Raw genomic sequence first — 21153 nt, forward strand, 5'->3', positions numbered from 1 at the left:
ATCCTCATTTTTGCAAAGGGAAATCTTATTCAGAATCACGTCAACTACCTCCCATTTCAGGGACCTACACTAACTGTGAGACATCTTGTATAGTAAAAATAACTCAAATAATATGCCGATGGATGTTTGGGTGATTAATGTTATATTTATTCATTGTTCAGTTTTAGTTTTCGAAATATCTGCAAAAATATAGTCAATATAATCTATGGTATCTTTTACACTTTAGAAACATTTGCGCAGCAGAATTTACTTTCAATGATCGAGTTATCTCTCTTGTTATTTCTATAGAAATCCCTCAGATCCACGTAACGCAGAAATAAAATATAAAGCATCCGGGGACGATCGAAACTACAATATCCGATATTAGTAATACAGTGCAGTATAAAATCGCCGTCGCTATCACCGCAAATTGAGCCATTGTAATTTCGGTTGCTCGAAGTCATATTTTAAAAATTTCTAGAATAAGTTGACGGTGACTATCAGATATAAAAATCCAATAAAATCACAAAGTTATAAATTGAGAATTTATTTACTTGTTGTAATGGATACGTCATATTTACAATTTCGAAGGTACAGTCATTCAGTCAAATCATATTTCTTCCTAAATACAGGCTGCTTCACAGGAACTTGTGGACAATGTCTGCGAAATCTTATATCTAATGAAGGTGACCTAAAAAGTGGCCGATTATTAAATATTAGCTGATTGAATAATATACAGGGGTAGTATAAATGATTCACTCGTTTTGAAAAGGAGTGAATCTTCAAAATAAATTTCAAAATAACTTCAAAATAATATTCAACTACATCTTCAAAAGTATTACACGTACGCGCATAAAAGATAATATATGAAAAGAACCACAAATTCACCAAATTTATGTACTCTGTACAAATGTTCCATATGTGCTCCTTTAGTGACACGATACATGTCCAGATAATCTAGCTCATTCCATTTTGTAGCATATTCCTGTCAATTGTTTGTACTGTAGCACTGATGTGTTCTTTGAGCTCGACTAAGGATCGCGAGGGGGTACTTAAACAAAGTCTTTAATGCACCCCCACAGGGAGAAGTCGCAGGGCATTAAATCAGGGAATCTGAGAGGTCAGGGGAACAAAGGTAGGTCATTCTCCCTACCAATAGCCTATGTGATACGGAAGTTCATCGTTTAGGTAGTTATAGACTGGGATGTGCCAATGAGGGGATGCTCCGTCTTGTCTTGTTGGAAAACAAACTTAGTAAGTTTGTAATTCTTTTCCTATATCTTTCATGTGTGTACGTGTAATACTTTTGAAAATATAGCTTTTATAAAACGAACTAATCATTTATGCTAGTTTTGTATATTGGTTGAACATCTTTTAGTTCCGTTTGAGGCAGTGAAAAGAACAGAACTTTCCGATACAGTGTCGCGCACGTGAGGTGGTTTAAAGCAGTGTTCTTATGTTGCTACCTAAAAGGACCAAAATTGAATTTCACGAGTGCTGCCAAACATATGCATAAGTCGACACAGTTTGTTAAGAAGTGGAAACCCTGAATAAAAATACAAAAAATATCGAAGACTTCGCAAATCGGAGATTAAAGTAGGAGCCTGATATCTGAAAGAATAAAATGTTTCTTTGGCTTTTTAAGAAAAATCCTCATTTATCTTTACGAAAAGATCAAGTACTTTTGACTGAAAGTGGTACAAGTATCTATACAATAACACTGAAATAGCGTTTAGAAGAACTTGGTGTCATGTTGCAGAACACACTGTCGAAACTGTTGTTTTCAAAAATCATTTGGTATGGGTTGATGAAAATGGCGGGCATAATTGAAGTGATGTGGCGTCCACTGATAAACCTTCGTTTTGAGCATGATATCCTATCAGGCGTGAATGGTCTGCCTATTGAAAATGGCGATTTAAAGTATGGAACGTCCTACAGGAGTGCATGTTTGGTGTTGCTTTAACACACACGGTTGCGACACGTTGTATGTCTTCATAGACAACTTGAATGTGCACAACATGGTGAAATTGTTCCAAAGAGGACTTCTCACATGCGTACAACATTGGTTCAATCATATCAAAAATGGATGGATGGATATTACAAGAAGATGATTCTGAACATTCAAGTCACCTTTGCGACTAATGGAAAGCGAAAAACATTGATTTTCTCTTTATTTCCTTAATAATAAGTTTCTGAGGCAAATTGTACAGGACTACGAAGGGGAATTTTTTCAACTCTTCGTATTAATTTTCTGTCTTTTGTTCCATTTGTAATTCAAGATTGTCTCTTTTGTTCCTTAAATTCCTTCGATTTTCTTCTTCATAACTTTTAATGATGTCTGCTATTGTACTCTTCTTCGTTACTAATAACTGTGCCATTTCGTGACATGTTTTACTCTTTTCTCTATGATAGCTTACAAGTTGTCTCTTGTCAAAACTAGTATTCTTTCTTCTTCATTGCAAGTCAAATTTTAGTTGTTTACGCTTTGGTATACAATCTTGTACTGAAGTAGGATTATATTCAAAACGTTTGTGTACAAAAAAAACCTATCCCGCAACGTTAAAATGGTTAATTGTTGATGCATTATAAATACCAGTATCTGAATATTAATGAGGCCTTAATGAGGCATTAATAAATATTAATTTGTTCAACTAACTATTATTATAAAAAATGTTGGTTGTAAAAAATGTACAATAAATGATTCATCTTTTTATAAAATATGTAATACAATATGCATAAATATGTAAATATGTATAAGTATTTATACAATATGTAATACAATGTTAGCAATTGCACATGTATCAGGAAAAGTTGTGCTGAATGTCGACCTTTGACACATTTCAAAATCAAGGTTATTGGAGCTGACAAGGAAACATATCGAACCGCGACACACAGATTTTAATGAAACTTATGTGAAAGATAGTTCTCAAGAAAATATTTGACACGTATTTTTTTATAATAAAAATGCTGATTGCCCCTCTTCACAGGAGGTGGTTTTAAATTATATATCTAATAAACATTGCAACAAACAACAAATTCCAAAAACACGTATCCTCTATTTTTGTCCATAGTTTACGTACACGAAGTTGCAAAGAAATAAATCAACATTTAGTGCAAAAATTTAAACAAAAATTATAAATTTTCAAAATATTATTTAAACAAATAAAGTTTATTGAAATTTTTTTACGCACAAATATTCCCTATTTATAGACGAATAATTTACAAAAAAAAATAATCCATTTATCTTCTTTAATTCCGGAGATATTCCCAAAAATATGATTTCAACCCCCAACTTCGAGGGCTATTTTCACCCCTTCAATGTGAACGATGGCCGATAAAAAAAAATACGTGTGTTAGAAAATTCCCAATGACCCACCCCAATAAAGCAGCGACGACGCGCACATGGCCGTCCTACGACGACCACCACGGGGTAGAGGCCTGACGCTGTGACGTCCGGGCCATAAAACAACCCTGGGGCCTCAAGTTTCGCGGGGACTAGGAAACCTCGCGTAACGGGAAGAGGGCATTCGTTTACGGACCTTTGAAGGACATCCTTCTCTTGAGGACATTACTTCGCCCACGGAATCTGTTTATATAATATATATAGTATTTTTGAAACCGAACTCAGTTAGCGTGTCAAGCATTTTTCTACCTCGTCTTACAACGTGTCAAATATTTTCTTGAGAACTATCTTTCACATAACTTTCATTAAAATCTGTGTGTCGCGGTTCGATATGTTTCCTTGTGTGTTCCCTTTTTTAAATAGTTAATTAATTTAATATAAGAAATCTTTTCGTGGATGTGTACGTCAAAACGCACGCAAATCTTGCTTTTTTAAGATATGATTGTTAAGAAGAAATGCATCACATAAAAATTACTTGGTTATGTTAGGATAGGTTAGGTTGTGTGAACTCATCGATATCAAATAATTTTTGTCTCATGTATTTTTTTGCTATCAGCAATAGCAGACAAGTTATTCTGGTGGCCGGGTTTAGGTGCCTCACCCTGTATATTACGTCAAAATGTTAAATATCCAAGTGTTAAATGAACTGAAGAGTCTCTTCTTGGACTAGTTCTTTGAAATATTGTACATACGATACTATTAAAGTGCAATATTAAATAATTATTATACATTGGAGTAAATATAGAGTCCCACTGTCCCATAATAATAGTTGTTCGGCCGCGAACCGAAACCTTTGTCGCAACTAAGGGATTTATTATACGGTTCAAGTGGTTCGACGCGTAGACCACCATGAATAGCTTTATACCTCGAAATACGGGTCACCGAGGACCCTTTTGTCTATCAAGTCCTGTCCGAACCGGTCTTAGCGTAAGCATGTGCTTGCCATAAATGGGCTAACAGCTATACCTTCTTTTTTGAACAGTTTCAACAAACAAAAGCATAGAGTTTCTTAACTGTCACCCTCGGAAACGCGAGGGTGTTCGGGCGATTTTTCTATATCAAAAAGACAGTCGATCGTTGAATCTTGTGCGGGTCCGATCGAGAGTCAAGAAATTCCGCATAACAGAACGTACGATAACCATAGCAGAGTGGTTCTTAACCACTGTAGGATAGTAAAGGTCATACGTCGTAACACTATTCGGGTGGGATCCTACACTCCTCAAATCAATCAACAATCATACACAACAACATACACAACGTATACATACTCACTCACACTTTTACCGTTCAATCACTAACAAATATGTATTTTGCAAGGGGTTTCTTATGCTGCAAGGCTTTTTTCCCTAATTCAAGTCATTCGAGCCAATAAATTATCATGATTTTTCAGGCTCAATTCTGTCTAAATAATTTTTATTTACCCTCCTCCTCAATCAAATTCATACATTCCTTTGAAACACGAAATTTCTCCATGTTGGAAAGGTTTCGACGATACAATAGTAGTAAGTGAATATTTAAATGGCAGTTATTGGCGAATGCAGCTGCAAATTATGTCGTAGCGCAAGATTGCGAAGCCTTTAATTAAAATCTATGTTCCACGACATTTGTCATTTGCTTTGTTACATTTTTCAATTTTTAGGTTAACCTAATTATTACGAATTATAACTATTTTTTTAATTTCATTTATTCATCAAAATCAATTGTTTTCTTTCAGTTGAATATCAATCCGTTACAAAAATAAGATGAAAAGAAGAGAGTTATGCTGGAAGCAATGAAGAACGATGGTTCCAATACGTTTAACCTCCCGCGTAAACATAATGCATCGTCGCCAACGGATCCTACCTACAAGTTTATAATGCAGTAACGAAATTATTGGAACATCCAAAACCTGAACACTTGAAATAAAAATTAGGAGTAATATTTTTATTTTATTGTTTAATTTAACCTATCTTTTTGTACTAAATGTGGCGTTCTATAAGGTGTTCCATTTAAGTTGAGATTGTAAAAAGTCTTGAAGACGTTTGATTTAAGAAAAGCAAAACGACACGTGTCCTTTAGTATTTCGACTGGGGAGACAAATGGCATTACTGATTTTTTAATGCAGACCGTTTTCAAGGTTATTTCAAGGTCATCTTGTCTTTTTTTATTATAAAGTCATATTTTTTATTTCAAAATGATATTTTGCATTAAAAAACACAGAACTTTTGTTTAATGCATTTTGTTGTAAATTCAATATTAAATTTGGTAGGCTTACATCTTCAAGCATCATTAGTATCTTAAGAATTATTGATGGAACGTCAGATGGAAACAAATATCGAGACTACTTAGATCGCGAATTACCTGTATTACTTGAAGATTTAAGCCTAGCAGACAGGCAAAACATATGGTTTCAACGAAGGTTGTCCTGCTCATTATGCACGTATTGCACAGCAAATACTACATCGGGATTTTACTGATCGTTGGATAGGTCGAGGTGGTCTAGTTTCCTGACCAGCGAGATCACCTGATGTAGCATTACCCTATTACTTCCTATGGAGTTATCATAAGCGAAAGATATTCTCCGATCCACCTACTATACAAACATGAAAAAGCAAATTATAACTACGTGTCGTAGTCATGAAGAAAACTTTATTATCTCTTCATGATACTTTTATTAAACGAATTAATAAGTGTCTAGAAATTGAGGGTAAAAATTTCGAGCATTTATTGTAATGTTCATAAATAAAGTAAGAAACCATCAGAAGAAAGTAACGTTCTTACTTTAATAGAAGTAATATTTCTGACATAAATATGAAAAACCGACTAGTTATTTCAAGAAATTTTGCTGTAAGGTGAATATTGAACTTATTTGAAATACTAAAGAACACATGCTCATTCAATAATTCTTTTTTACAATGTCAACTTAAATGGGATACCCTGTATATTTGTTTTTTTCTGCTACTATTATTATAGAACAAATTAAATTCATAAACTGCTTCAGTTATTATGGGACAGAGGGACTATATTAATGTATGCAACTATTTAACGTATTGTATATTTCATTAATACATTCACACGCATTTTAATAAAAATGTGCAACACAACAACGAAATCAAAAATTAATTAATACTGGAAGTAATGAAAGAAAGAAACTTAGAGTGGTAAGATCATCAATTCGTAAAATATTGTATAGCAAAATTTGAAATGCCTCATTTTATTTTTTGGTACTGTATCCTAAGGGCAAGTTATACAATATAATTTAAACTTCGTTTTCAAACTTAGTTTTCGTAATTTAAGCTGAAAATTAAGCTCTGTTCGTCATTTACTTTACTATTTCCTAATATAAGCTTCAATTTGATACGTAGTTTAAACTTAGGTTATTTAATAATTCCATAAGCCTCATTATACTAATTTGTCGGTTTTACACTTTATATTTCGATTTTGAATAATGAAAATACGTATTATAAAATTTAATTTAATTATGAAGTTACAATTTTTAACATTTCATTTAAATCGAGTTAATTAGTATGAAAAAGAAGGAAACTACTTCAATTTAATTAAGGTTTACTTTGCTGTTTAATACATGATTGAAAAACTTTAATATTTTCTTATGTGGTATAATGTGTGGAACTAACCTATATAAAAACAAATATGCAAATTCGGTCCAAAAATATAAATGCAAATAAAATTTGTTCTTGTACGCGTGACTGCATAAATTTCTTTTGTGTCCATTCCTCAGAACGTTCTAATTAAATAATTATTACAGTACAATATGAAAAATTTCAAATTGATAATGCAATTCATATTTTTTTACATAATGTTAGAATTTTCAATTTAAAATACTTTATAAACTATTAATTGTTCAAATATTATATCTTAACGCTTCCTGTTCAAATTTTTCAAAAGAGTCAGCTTATAAAAAGAATAATACAATTAATTTAAAGAAATATCAATATCTTCAGTTGCGTTTTTTGTACAGCGATTTACAAAAAAGTTTTTCGCATTAAATTATCTGCTCTTTGAATCGTCTAATTTCAGTATGACGTTTATCGGCATTGTTATCGACATTTTGAAAGATCGACAGAATTGATTTACATACAACATTCTGCAATATCTCATGCATGCTTTAAAAATAAATTAATTGACGTATATTTTAGAGAAATTTGATTTTCCATTTAATTAACTTTGATAAAGCTAATTAATATAAAAAGAATGCTAAAAAATATAAAAATCTTACGATTAGTTATTACAAATTAACAGATTACCTATTCCTGCATTCAATATTACTTTGTTTATTGCTGGCTAAAATTTTAATAATATAAAATCGTTTATAATAAATTAATGTCCTCTGCGCTTAAAGTGGCCAATAAGCTCTAGTGAAAAATTCATGAGTGACCCAAATGTGTATAATGTAGATGTGGATATAAAAGTGTAAATTTGGTACATTTCAAATTCTGTTCCGTACCTTATCAAAGTTCACATTCAATCTTTATACATTTATTCAGATTCAATGCATTTTCAAAAAGAATGCACAATCCATCAGCATCCAAAATATCGTCCAAAAATTGGCCAAAGAAGCCAGTTTAAACATACGATTTCTCCATTCAAATATAGCAAGCGATTTGAAATGCTTTTGCATGCTTTTGTAGTCAAAAATGTTTAGTAACTGAAAGAAATCAGTTCCTAAAACGCACTGTAGTTATCTGACTTTAAGTGCTATTCAAAAGATCTGGCATATTCTTGAAAAAACAAAATTGGATGACAGACATCTTAAACAAAAGGTAAAAAATCCTTAAAAATTCGAAATTTTAAAAATAATACACTTCTTGAAATATACATTTACACTTAATTATGAAATATGTACATCAAAAACAAGTCCCACAATTAGTTGCTCTCTTAATAAAAAATATACTTTGACTAACAAAAAATCGAACTGTAAGACACATTGAATGTTAAGTTTTCTTAACACTATTGCTACCACGATTTTGTGTATACCTATTTCGACCAAAATATGTCGTTTGCCATCTTTTCTTTTGAATACAAATAATTACCAACTGTTGGGATTTCAAATTATCAATTAAATGTAGATAATTTGAGAAATATATTTATTGATACATTAATGTTTATTTATAGCTTAATTCCAGCTATAAATATTCTAGCTATAATTCAATGTAAGTTCTAGCTTAATTCATCAATCTACAAAATATAAATATAGCAATGTACAATGCAACTAAAATGCAACATGGCGAGAAATATGCGAATATTAAAATTATGCCGCAACTCCTCTATTTTCCGTTACAACTACTAATCTAATTAACTAATTTGATTATAATTGATATGATGCTGCAAAATGTTGATATTTATATGTAAAGTGGTTCAAAATTAGGCACTGTCATGAAATCCCTAAGCTGTCAGAAGACATCTCATGGTAGAAATAAGTTTACTACATGCACATTCTTAGATCTAGGATAAGCTCGTCGAAAATGATATCGCTGAAATAGTTCAACTATTGTATGAAAAGTCAAAAAATTAATTGTGGAGAAATGATTTAACTTACAGAATAATTTTGAGTTAAAATTTGAAAGGTGTCGTTTGACATCTCCTTGTAGAAATAGTGTTAAAATATTTATTTTTGTGACTTTATCGCCCCAATCTATCATCAAATCATAGTTTCAATGTAATCCGCATTATGACGTTCAGTCATAAAATCATATTAGAAACGTTTAATCATTTTCTAGGTGCGGTGAAATATAAATCATAAATAAATAGGTAAAGAATTCTTCTATTTAATATTATAATGTTATTTATGCAATTAAGATATTCATACCATACATTGTCCGACAATTAGAAAAAACTAAAAATATTGGGATTTTTTACTTGGGAGAAAGGGTTTAATATCTGTAGAAAAGTTTCACAATAAGATGGTGTAGTTGTTGGATCATTAATTCTGTCAAAACTTTTTGTGACGAATCAAGAGAAAAACTAAGCTGACTCATATTTGACCGTTTTTAACAATACTCTTTCTTGGAAAGATATTTAATTTTTTAATCTTAAGAAATAGTAAATTATTGAATAATATTATAATAGCTGTCGTTCTTAAACTACTTTATTGCGAGTCCAAATTCACTCCTGATGAATAATTTTTTATACACTCATTTCTATTGTACATATTTATCTTTTTCTTTGTTTTAGCACATTGTTGCTAAATATTTTCGACCTAAAAAGGTACTGAATTTTTGTAAATAATGTTAATAAGAAAATAACAAAAAAGAAATACTTTTTACAAAACAATCTATCAAAATAAAAATGTCGTAATATTGTAAATTTTCTATTAATGTATGTTTAAAAAAGATAAGTATTTCAAAGTATATTATTTTATGTAGTATATTTGTAAAACATGGTATATAGGTATTTTTAATTATTTTATTGATATCTTTCTATTATTTTGTTTCCCTTTAAACTGATACTATATGTTGTACTGTATCATACTATATATTATAAGCACTATAATTTTAAAAACTATATATAAATATTATATGTAAATACTGAATAATATTATAAATACTATGTATTATAAACTACACAAATCAGAAAAAGTACATAAAAAACGCGTAAGAAAAGACCAATGAAAAAAGTAAGCAATATTAAGTAACAGAAGAACATGTAAAGAACAACAAGTATATCTATTAATTAATTCAAGAAATAAATGAATAAAGAAAAAATATACAGGGTGTCTCGCAATTGGTGTATCTCTCGGAAAGGGGTTATAGATGACGTGATTCTGAACATTTTCTTTTTTAAGAAGGAGGTTTGAAGCTTTATTTTTGAATTGTTAAAAAAAACGCGGACCACTCAACACGGGAATTGCGCGCGCCCAGTCGCAAGAGTGACAGCTTCAAGCCTAACAGCTGAGCGTGATCGTGAACAAGTATCTTTGCGCCACGACAGTTATAGACGTTTTATAATAAGTCTTATATCAAATCTTAGTTGAATAATGGAACAGAATAATTAAAAATAACGTTCACTTATTTTTTTATTCTCATAAATGAATGATAAGCCAATTTAAATCAGACTCACTATTATTTAAAAATCATCCTGCTCAGTAAAATTTTGTTCTCGTGTCTTCATCAACCCTGATGTTTCGTAAGAAAACATACACTACACAATATCTAATGTCATAGTCTAGTCAGTCAACTCACTTAACTTCACTATCAATTCTAATTGGTATTTTAATGCCAACCCTGTAAATAGGGATTTGCTCATTTCTGTTCCCCACTCATTACAGGAAAGTTTATTAAAATCGGCAGTCCAATGTTTGTGATGTCTCCTTATTAGTAATCATGGGTCAAAAAATTTTTAGTATACCAACATTTTTCTATGTTACCATTATGACTGACTTTCTACACTTACAGTAGATATTGTACCTGCCTTTCTACTACATATTCCCATACGCACGTGCCATCTTCTTATAAAGTCTCGAACTATCTCAAAAATTCCATATCTCTGTTATATTACTTGACAAGTATGGTGATTTCGGTTTTGACATTTTTCTAACAATAAATCCTTTCTTGACGAAGAATCTAGTTTGTATTTCAAACATTTCCATAAAAAGGAGTACAAAAAGTTTTAATCGGTAGATCTAACAAGCCATCTAACTGACTCACCATGTTCTATCCACCTTTAACCTAACACCGTGTTTAAATGCCTTTTCGCATTACATACAATATCAATAGTCCTATTGTGCATGCACCATACCGATAATCTTTCTGCCAAAGGTAAGCACCGAAGTAATGTATTCACCAATAAACTAGAGATAAGAAGCATTTGAAGGTCGATCCGGGAATATTACAATACCGATTAGATGATATCCCATAATAATCATTAAAAAATTTAACTAAAATCGGTGATTGTTATTTTTTTAAATAAATATATACAACTTTTCTGCTCGTCATCCCATTTTGCATAAATGCCACTTCACTGACAAGTAAAATACGAGATTCGGATTTGGTACACATTTTACGAACGGTTATGGTGAAAATTCTATTTCTGCTTCATGGTCGAGTAAGTGCTTTCATCCGCCGGATGTGACATGTTTAGAGCTACTCATGATTAGAACTCGATTCCAATCACATTAGATATTCTTTCAACGTTGATTTCAGGATATTCTACAACCCAAAATGTCATTCACCGTATCAGGTACAGATACAAATGTAGAATTGCCAGAGTTTTATTTCTAAATGACCTGATTTATACAGTCGTTAGTGAAGATTTTAAAACAACATGGGAAAATGAGTCGATTAGGGAGAGTTTTCCATGTAAATTCCTTGTATAAATAAAACACTTCCATTAGCACATCTGTCATTTTTTTATTAGAACGCGCTGGTATTTTCAGCTGGATACTTGAAAACTGTGTAATACCAAATAGATCCACATTGATTACCGATGAAGTTTTCTATCATGAAGTATAATAGTAACTGACATTCAAAACTTGGTTTATAAACGCCGAAGCAAACAACGTATGTAACAGCGATCAGATAATCAAACATGATCATACAGAAACATTTATATTTTCGAAACGGTTTACTTTTCAACTGTGTTCACACAGGTTTTCTTACTTGTTAGTACAGTGTCTCGTGTACCATATATACATTGAATACTTTTGTACGCCCTGAATCCAATTGTTTACTTCAATTATGCAGATTAATAAGTTGCGGATGAAATAACAAAAAATTTATTTCATACCTAAATATGTATACAATTTTGCATAAAAATTAATTATTGTAAATTCAGCAAGGATCTAAATAAAAGATGGAAACACTGTCCTGGAAGAAACAATCATCACGTCACAATTTTTTGACTGGTAGCTTATTAAAATATTAGAGACATGTTTTTCGTATTGGGAACTACAATCAGTTCACTTAATAAGCCAGTAAAGGTTTAAATTTGTCTTGAACTCCAAAAAAGATAATTGTAGCAGGAACAAAACGGATTTGGTAGGAAGTAAAACCTCTGAATGTCGCGAAGGAGACACAATGTTGGAGATAGGCACGCAGATACGTTAACAGTAATATCGGGGATATGAAAATAGGGGTACAGGAAGCAAGGAAATACGAGCGATGGCGGACGATCGATACCTTATATAGGTCATCGAATAGGAGGTAAAACAAGACTGGCCAGCCGTAATGATAGGGCGAGAAGGACAGAGAAAGAGTATGATTATTCGATCAGTATATCTTATCGGGTCTTACTGCGTCTCGATATACATGAATCGAACGATTCCTCCTCTTGGATGAATAAGCGACTGTATTGATCGCAAACATGAAAAGAACCAGTAAAAAGAGCCTGTAAATAAAATCGCGGATCGTCTTGAAGGCCCTTATTGTCTCACTTATGTTTCTATTGAAGAGTATAATAGTATTCTTATACACTATATAATACAACATGAAATAAATACATAAGATCAAATATATGTAATACAGATCCATTGAATTATTTATCATTTTGAATTTTTTTTCATAAGGATTCGTAAGTTTATAAATATTAAAAGTAGAAAGCAATTTTTAATTGCTGAAGATATTAGGTATATGTGTATTAATCTTTACATGTTGCAAATTAATGCAACTCCTAAGTTAATTTTCTTAAGGTAATTTTCTAAAATTGTGATCTTTTAAAATATATATTATTTTCGTTTTTTGTTATATAAGGAGACTCTCAGATTTGTTTGTGTACTAGGATCCGAAAAGCTCTGGAAGCTGCTACGCTGAACTTTTGCATGTTGACTAATTATATTTATGTTTAGATAATATACTGATATAAAAATTGTTAAATACAAGGTCCATATTTCTTTTAAAATCTGGGCTAACTGTACCTTGGTTTACGTTAGACACGAATGTCACATTTCATGTTTCAAATTTTGTAACTTACAATTTATGTTTTTGCTAGAAATTTATGAATTTAAAAATTTCCAAAGATGAATTGAATACAAGTTATGTAGTGATTTTGATATTTCGTAATTTGAAAATTTATAAATGTGGTAATTAGAGATTTAGATGTTTTAGAATTTGGTTATTTGGAAATTTAAATGGTTGAGAATTCCGATATTTCGAGATGTGAAAATGTGCATAGTCTGAACTTTTGGAAGTTTGAACATTTGAAGACTTGAAAGTTTGGGAGATTTCAGAATTTAGAAATCTGAAATACGAAAATTTCTAAATGCTGGGATTTGGGAACTTGAAGATTTGACAATTTCGAAATTCGTAAGTTCTTCGATCTTCTGGTAACGCAGCATTTGAAGATTTGATGATTTGAACATTTCGAATTGTTGACTAATTTGAAAAGGTTTGTGCTGCTACATTTATGTAGTATAAAATATATTAATTGTCATTTATAATACATAGAATATTCTTGTATATAATATAAGTAATTTAATACCAATGATATAGCATAAATATAATGTATAAATAACATTATATATGCAAAACAATATAACTAAATAAAAGAAAACATTATTGCACACATACTTGGTTTGTGCATATAAATATTTGTCTGAAATTTATGATGCAATGTCTTAGACACAACATCGCTGCATGCTCAATTAATAATCACATAAAAATAAAAGGAACTCCTAATTATATTACTAACTATTATATATTACATAAACTTAGGAGTAATGTAAATAGTGAAAAGTGTATTTTGAAAAAATGTATTTATTATTGTTGCATCGCCTTAGAGTGCGATGCAGCTATCTTTTGTATTTTTACAAGGCAATAGACCGAGGATCTCGAACTGACCGTACAGGCAATAAGTTTACCCCACTTCACCTTACAGGGAATTCGGATTATAGAAATTACAAGACATAGTTATTTCATTATATTGGGCTTTCGAGAGACAGCGATTTCGAATTATGTACAAAGATTTTAGTGTACTGACAATGAGATGTCGGGATGTAGATATTTGACACTTCAGAAATATAACAGTCTAAGGATTGTGGGTTCTGGATATCCGGCTCGACGGACCAAAAAATGTTGCATGAACAGCGCGGATTCGGGCACCCGACACTGTTCTGACCCAGTCACGATTTAACGAGCTCTGAGCCTGGTTTTAAGTGATAGTTCGTGATCCTTTTCGTGTTTTAGCTATGTGTTGTTCGTTGTATTACTGAGTTCTTTTCGTGATTTCGATACGTGTTGTTGAAGATATATTCGTGTTCTGTCGTCTTTCGCCAAAGTAGCTGTCGATATTACCTCGGAATCGGTAATTTGGAAGGGGTGTGTTTTCTTATTGGTCGTTGATTTTTGAGAGGTGACCGCCCTCGTAAGAAATGGTCACCTCCCTCGTACAAGAAATGGTCACCCCTGGAAGTAGCCGCGACCAAGGGGTGACGCACGAGGGATTCCGCGATTTGGGAAAAACCCGTAGCAGGTAATAAGGTGAAAAAGCACTCTGACCCTGACGACGATGATTGAAAGTAACGGAATAGGAAATTAAAACATGTTGGTCCCAAGCAGTAAACTTGGGTACCGACGCGAAGGTATTTTTTGCTAACGAAAAATGGTCAATGGCTTCATAAACTTATTGCCTGTACGGTCAGTTCGAGATCCTCGGTCTATTGCCTTGTAAAAATACAAAAGATAGCTGCATCGCACTCTAAGGCGATGCAACAATTATTTATTGTTGTTTTATTTAGGTGTAAAAATAATTAACTTTAAATTGTAAAATTAAGGAGTGAGGAATTTTTCGTTTCAAGTTACACCATAATGGAATGACGAAATAATTAACTCTTAAGAATAGTATAAAAAAGTGAATTAAAACAATGTTAATTAAATATATATTATATCTAGAAAGAAGAACTGAGAATATTTTTACAGTTTTATTTATTTATACTGCTATTTATATGTAATATAAATTATGAAGAAAATTTAATTTAAGTAAGTGGTATAAAATATTTAAATTCTAGAAGATCTTTTAATAAAACAGTATTGCATGTAGTCTTACCTTTTATGATGAGTAATACAGGATCTAATTGCGACACCATTTTGGTTGCTATTCAGCGACGCAAAGAAATAGAATAAGTGCGCATCTGTCGGTGATAATTGTGAGAGACGAAGATTTCTAACTAGTATTTATAAGACAGTTATTTATCGGACGAATACTGTAATGTACTGTTAATTTAATGCGAAACTATGAATACAGTGGAAATCTCGTAAGTGTAGCGTTTCGGAAGAATGGTAGCAATAAATTATTGATTATACTTTTAAATGTCGAACCAGCGGATTTTGCACTATTTTATATGTAACATTAAATCGGTCACATTACATGACAATAATTTTGAAGAAAATACCTTACGAAGAAGAAAGTCAAAAGTCTAAAATCTTACAGGATTGTATTACATAAAAATTAAAATATGTAATTAACGATTATATTCATATACCCTCTCGATTAATTTCTATTTTAGTACATAAAAATTAAAATACATAATTAGCAATTATAATCATACTTTTTCTATTAATGCCTAACAAGAGAATTTAAATAATACTGATATTTATTCGTAGCAACTATGAATTTTATAAACATCTTCTTTAGATATGAATTTTGCGCGGATTTCAAGAAGTGAAAGTCTGTGGCGTCTTCGCGATGTGCGCTTGCGCAGAAACGGAGATCCGGGATCAGCTGAGTATAAATACGCGTATGTTGGTACCGGAGAGACAGATCATCAAAGAAACAGAAACATCAAAGAAAATTGTTGGATAGTTTTCGCTTCAAGATATTAACGAAATACTTTGGCAGAACGCACGACATCGGTCAGTGGTTCTCATAGTGGATGAAGTGTTTGTTCACTACTTATAACACAGTTTGACAAATTTTTACTTTTCTTCAATTTTATAACGGTCACTAATGCACATAGTTTTTACAATAACTAGATTTTACAATAACTAAAAAATCCTTTCATATCATATTAAATTGACCTTACATAGACAAGGCAAATCGTCTATTTGAATATCGCAAAACGCAACCCACAAAAATGGTTGCGAAACACTGATGAATGTAATGGATTAAAACGAAGGTCTAAAAGAGTACACAGCACACGATCCTAGAAGTTTCGACTTTACTAGATGCCATCGGACAAGGGTTTAATTTATGATCTCGCTATATCGTGGTAGTGAATATACATGCGACTGCAACGTAGATTCCTTTTGGTTAAGAATAAATGAAAGGGGAGGAGCATCCTACCATTTGTCTTCGGTTTTGAGAGATTCCTGGGAGAACCTACGGAGAGCCTAACCTAGAAATTCATTCTCTTATACTTCCTGTTGACTGAAGGAATCCTATGCTGCATCCGAATACACATATTATTTAGATCTCTTATTATTGTTAATTTGTGTAGGTAGTATCGACTAAAAGTTTAATTGACGAAGATCATATTGTTTTTTCGTAAGTTGATGGTCGATCAAAGTAGCTTATTTTGCGTTGTTGATACCTCTTGCAATTATTTGAACGTGACAGTTTTAACGTTTTTATATGAGAACGTCTGTTTTTAGACTTGATGCACAGTGAATCGATTCATTTCAATCGTTAATCCATTTCAAAAATTATCGCCTAAGAGATCTCGTTTTTTCGACACTTTTCAAAATTAAATTTTCATGAGATGCTTATACAGGTCGCATAAATATAATAACAGTTAATAAATAATTTATTTTGTCGAATGTGGAGAATTGACTTTTATAATAGTTGTGCAATGATTATTCTTCTAGAATGCTTTAACATTATTATTACACTACTGTTGTGGTAAACTGTGCAATGATTAACCTCTTGCTGTATAATTTATTTGCAGGTGCGTCAGTCAAAACTAACTATTCTTAGCTATAATGTTAAAACAAATAGAGAAAATTAAAACGTGAGTATTTTATATTCAACGATTTTTAATAATACAAATTATTACTGGACCTAATTTCAAGTTGAAGAGTATTAAAAACTTTAGGAAGATCTATCTCATTTGATTTCTAAATGCGTCACGAGTAAAACTAGTCAAAGTACGGCAAGGGGTTAACATCTTAAGATTCTACTTTAAAATTTATATTAAGTATTTAAAAAACATTCAATATTTATATAATCTATACGACACATTGCAGTGAGTAAAGAAGTTTTATAATAAACGTAGATCAACCGTTTCAGAAATATAAACGCTTTTGTACCTGAACAACACAATTGATTTACTGTCTTCCATAATTGCATGTGATATTTACCTCAGTGTTTAGTACCAAGTATTTATACATATAATTATATACAGGGTGGCTCACCACATTTTGCCATCAAGATTTGCGTCATTACTGTTACTCATAGCAAGCAATGTTTCAGATGAAGTTGAATGGTTTTAAGAGGGGCATATGCTGATGGTATATTTTTTTTCTACGTGGACATATGAAGATCATTAATATTTTTTTAAACGAAATCATATATTTTTTATCGCATCAGCTGATACGCCTGCATATTCTTTACAAAAAAGTATTAATCTATTTGTGTGAAAAAATCATTAGTTTAAGAGATATGACTATATCTGACTTGTTAGGAAATCGTAATTTTCTGGTCAATATTATGAATTGCCCTAACTGAACAGCAAATGTTTTTCTACATGCTTTGAGAAGTCACGTATCTTTAATTATTTCGTATGAACTTGTCCTTCTGTCGCGTTTAACAATATTTATATTTACATACTACATTTTTTAAATTAATATAATTTAATAATAGTATAAAAGCGAAAGAGCATGTTATCAATTTCTGTGAATACTGAAAAATTAATAATAAGTCATTTATGATGAACATATAAAAATGTGTGTATCTCAAAAATCGTTGATTTTTCAATCTATGTTTACTAAAGTATATGTACCATATAAATATTAAATGATTTCTAAATTTAAATATTGAATGATTTCTTTAATAACCTGATCAGCAACATGTATTTTATACTAAAATGACATGGAAATTATTTTATAGAGGCAACAGTTTTTAATAAAACTGATAGATACTTTGTGCAGAGATCTTACAAAATATATTGTTAAAGCGACAAAAAGAAGTAACAAACTATAATTATTTATACATTTGATACAGTAGTACTGAAGCTATTAGATATTGAAATACACTACTCAAAAGAAATATGGCATAGAAAAATTTTAGGCAAAAATTTGACTAATGATACTCCCTGTGAAAATCATCATAAAATTATGCTCTTTTTTTTAATTAAAGCTTGAGATCTCTACTTTAAGACCCCGTTGTTCGACTGTAGATTTGATGCATCTCTGTCACAATAACACCGTAAATGCGAGGTCATGTTTGCTATATTGGAAATTACAAAGTTTGACGAAATGCATGGACTTGCCACATTTTTTTTTGGTGATATTGTTTACAGCAGCATAAAGTCCAAACCTTCATCTTTAATTTTCAGTATGTGAAAAACCGCTACTATTTTTTTCCGCAAAGATACAGAACTTTAAAGAAACCCTTGCATTTATGGCATATACCGCCGACATTAGCATTACCCGATTCGCATTTCGAAGAGGTTGTTAGACGGATTTTGCACATTATATGACTCTGAAAAGAGCTTTTTCTATGTATGTGTATGTTTGAATTCTAATAACGTGTGTTTTTTCCGCGTTGTTGAATTATTTCTTGCAGCCGATTACTCATGTTAATGCAAGCCCTAATTTCTTCCTGTGGAATATCATTCCAAATTTGAGTTAAGACTTGCAACAAGTCTTGCAGATTAAATCTACAGTCGAACTACGGGGTCTTAAAGTAGAGATCTCAAGCTTTAATTTAAAAAAAAAAAGAGCATAATTTTATGATGATTTTTCGTGGAATTATCATTGATCAAATTTGACCAATTTTTGCCTAAAATTTTTCTATGCCATATTTCTTTTGAGCAGCATATATCAGTAATTAATTTGAAAAGCGCATTTGTCTTCATTCAGGATGTTTGAAGGCAAAATCAGAGACAAATCCACTGAAAATTTTGAAATTAATTAATACCAACATTTAATCCCATCGGAATGAAAGGACGGTTTAACAATGCATTAAGATACAAGAACAAGAAACATCCTCTCAATATCCTCTTCCAATCCTGGAAAGCTTTTGACAGATGATGAGTCTCATAACGAGACTACTTCGAGTAACTCATAAATCATTCACTGCAGAAAAGAGTTTTCCAAACAGATGGAACTTGTATGGTTTCAAGGTATGAAGTTTTACGTTTACTTCACTGTTTGCTTTTTCATCGAGATGTAAAGGTCCCCTTCAATTTTCGTTCTTCACTTTTTATTCTTTAAATAGAATGCCTAATATTACTTTTTGAATTTAGAAATATAGAATTTTGCATTAAAAAGTCTGAATTTCGTTCAGACAAATATTTTTGTAAAGCAATCTGACAGTCGACATCGTTATATTGAATACTATCAACAAAAATGATTAATAATTGTCATCGCGTGTAACAAATGCTTATTACAATTTATTACAAACTATCAGATCATGAAAAAAAAGTTAAAAAAATGCTGTCTCAAGATGAAATTTAATCTAGAAAAACATTAGGAAAGATGGTATGTAAGGCTTATCAAGATATTATCAAAACAAAATTTAGTTCAAACGACGCTAAGATTGTCCATTATCTACTATTAATACACCTTCTTAATCTGATTATAGATGAACGATGAACTTTTTCAAGCACGTCCGTATTGTGGCGACGGCACGAATAATTCGCTCTCATAAATCTTCGACTGTCATCGATGTATCGCGATAAACTTCATTTTTTAGTACTCCCAAAGGAAATAAGCGATGTTAAATCTGGTGAGCGGGCTGGTCAAGCAATGCTAATACCACGTCCGATTGGAAAACATTGTGTTTAATACCTGGCGTGCTTGTCGAGGATTATGCCCAGAGCAGCCGTCATCATCATACCACATTCCTAAGCGTATTACAGGCAACATATCTTCTAATAGATCTGCTAATATCTTGAATTATAAGGTTTCATCCGTTAATGATTCATTAATGAATGACGATCCAACGATCTGGAGATCAACTATGTTGGAATGTACATATATATTCCACCAGTGTTAATGATCGATTTTACGAAAATATGAATTCTGCTGCTCAGTAGAGCGTGTTTTTGCAATTTATTTTTCCGTGATTTGTAAATGGTACTCTGTCAGTCCCTACTTTTTTACAAATGTACCTGCAGCTGATGCCATTTACAAAATCGTACGCTTCCCAAAGTCATGACCATTTAATTGATAATGTATCGAACACGAATTTTGGAGAATGAAGACTACATACAGCACTACTTTATTACCTGTACTTAATGTGATTTACGGACTGATATGTGGAAAATTCGTTATTTTCTATTATTTTACTACATTCACATTATTGCCCATTGAAAGAACTGTGTCCTTGCAGCATTTTACTAAATCTTCAAGTAAAGTGGGATAATCAGGATATTTAGTTTCATATATCTTAGCTCTTAAGACATTCTCATGTCATATATCAGTCATGATGTATGATACGTCAGACACAACAGTGATTGTATTCCTCACTGTCATCAAACACGGCAATAAAAGTAGCACACAATAACTTTAACGATATCACGTTTACTATTTCTTAACTTCGGGAATACAACTTACAGTGAGATACTGAGATATCTCACTTCGAGCTAAAAACATATTTAACATAAGCAGAGCTGCATCTGAGGCACATTGACTGCATCTATTTTTTAGTTTAAGGTTATTGTTGGAGTAATGATATATCGTCCC

Source organism: Megachile rotundata, chromosome 8 (assembly GCF_050947335.1).
Source record: "Megachile rotundata isolate GNS110a chromosome 8, iyMegRotu1, whole genome shotgun sequence".
Lineage (NCBI taxonomy): Eukaryota > Metazoa > Arthropoda > Insecta > Hymenoptera > Megachilidae > Megachile > Megachile rotundata.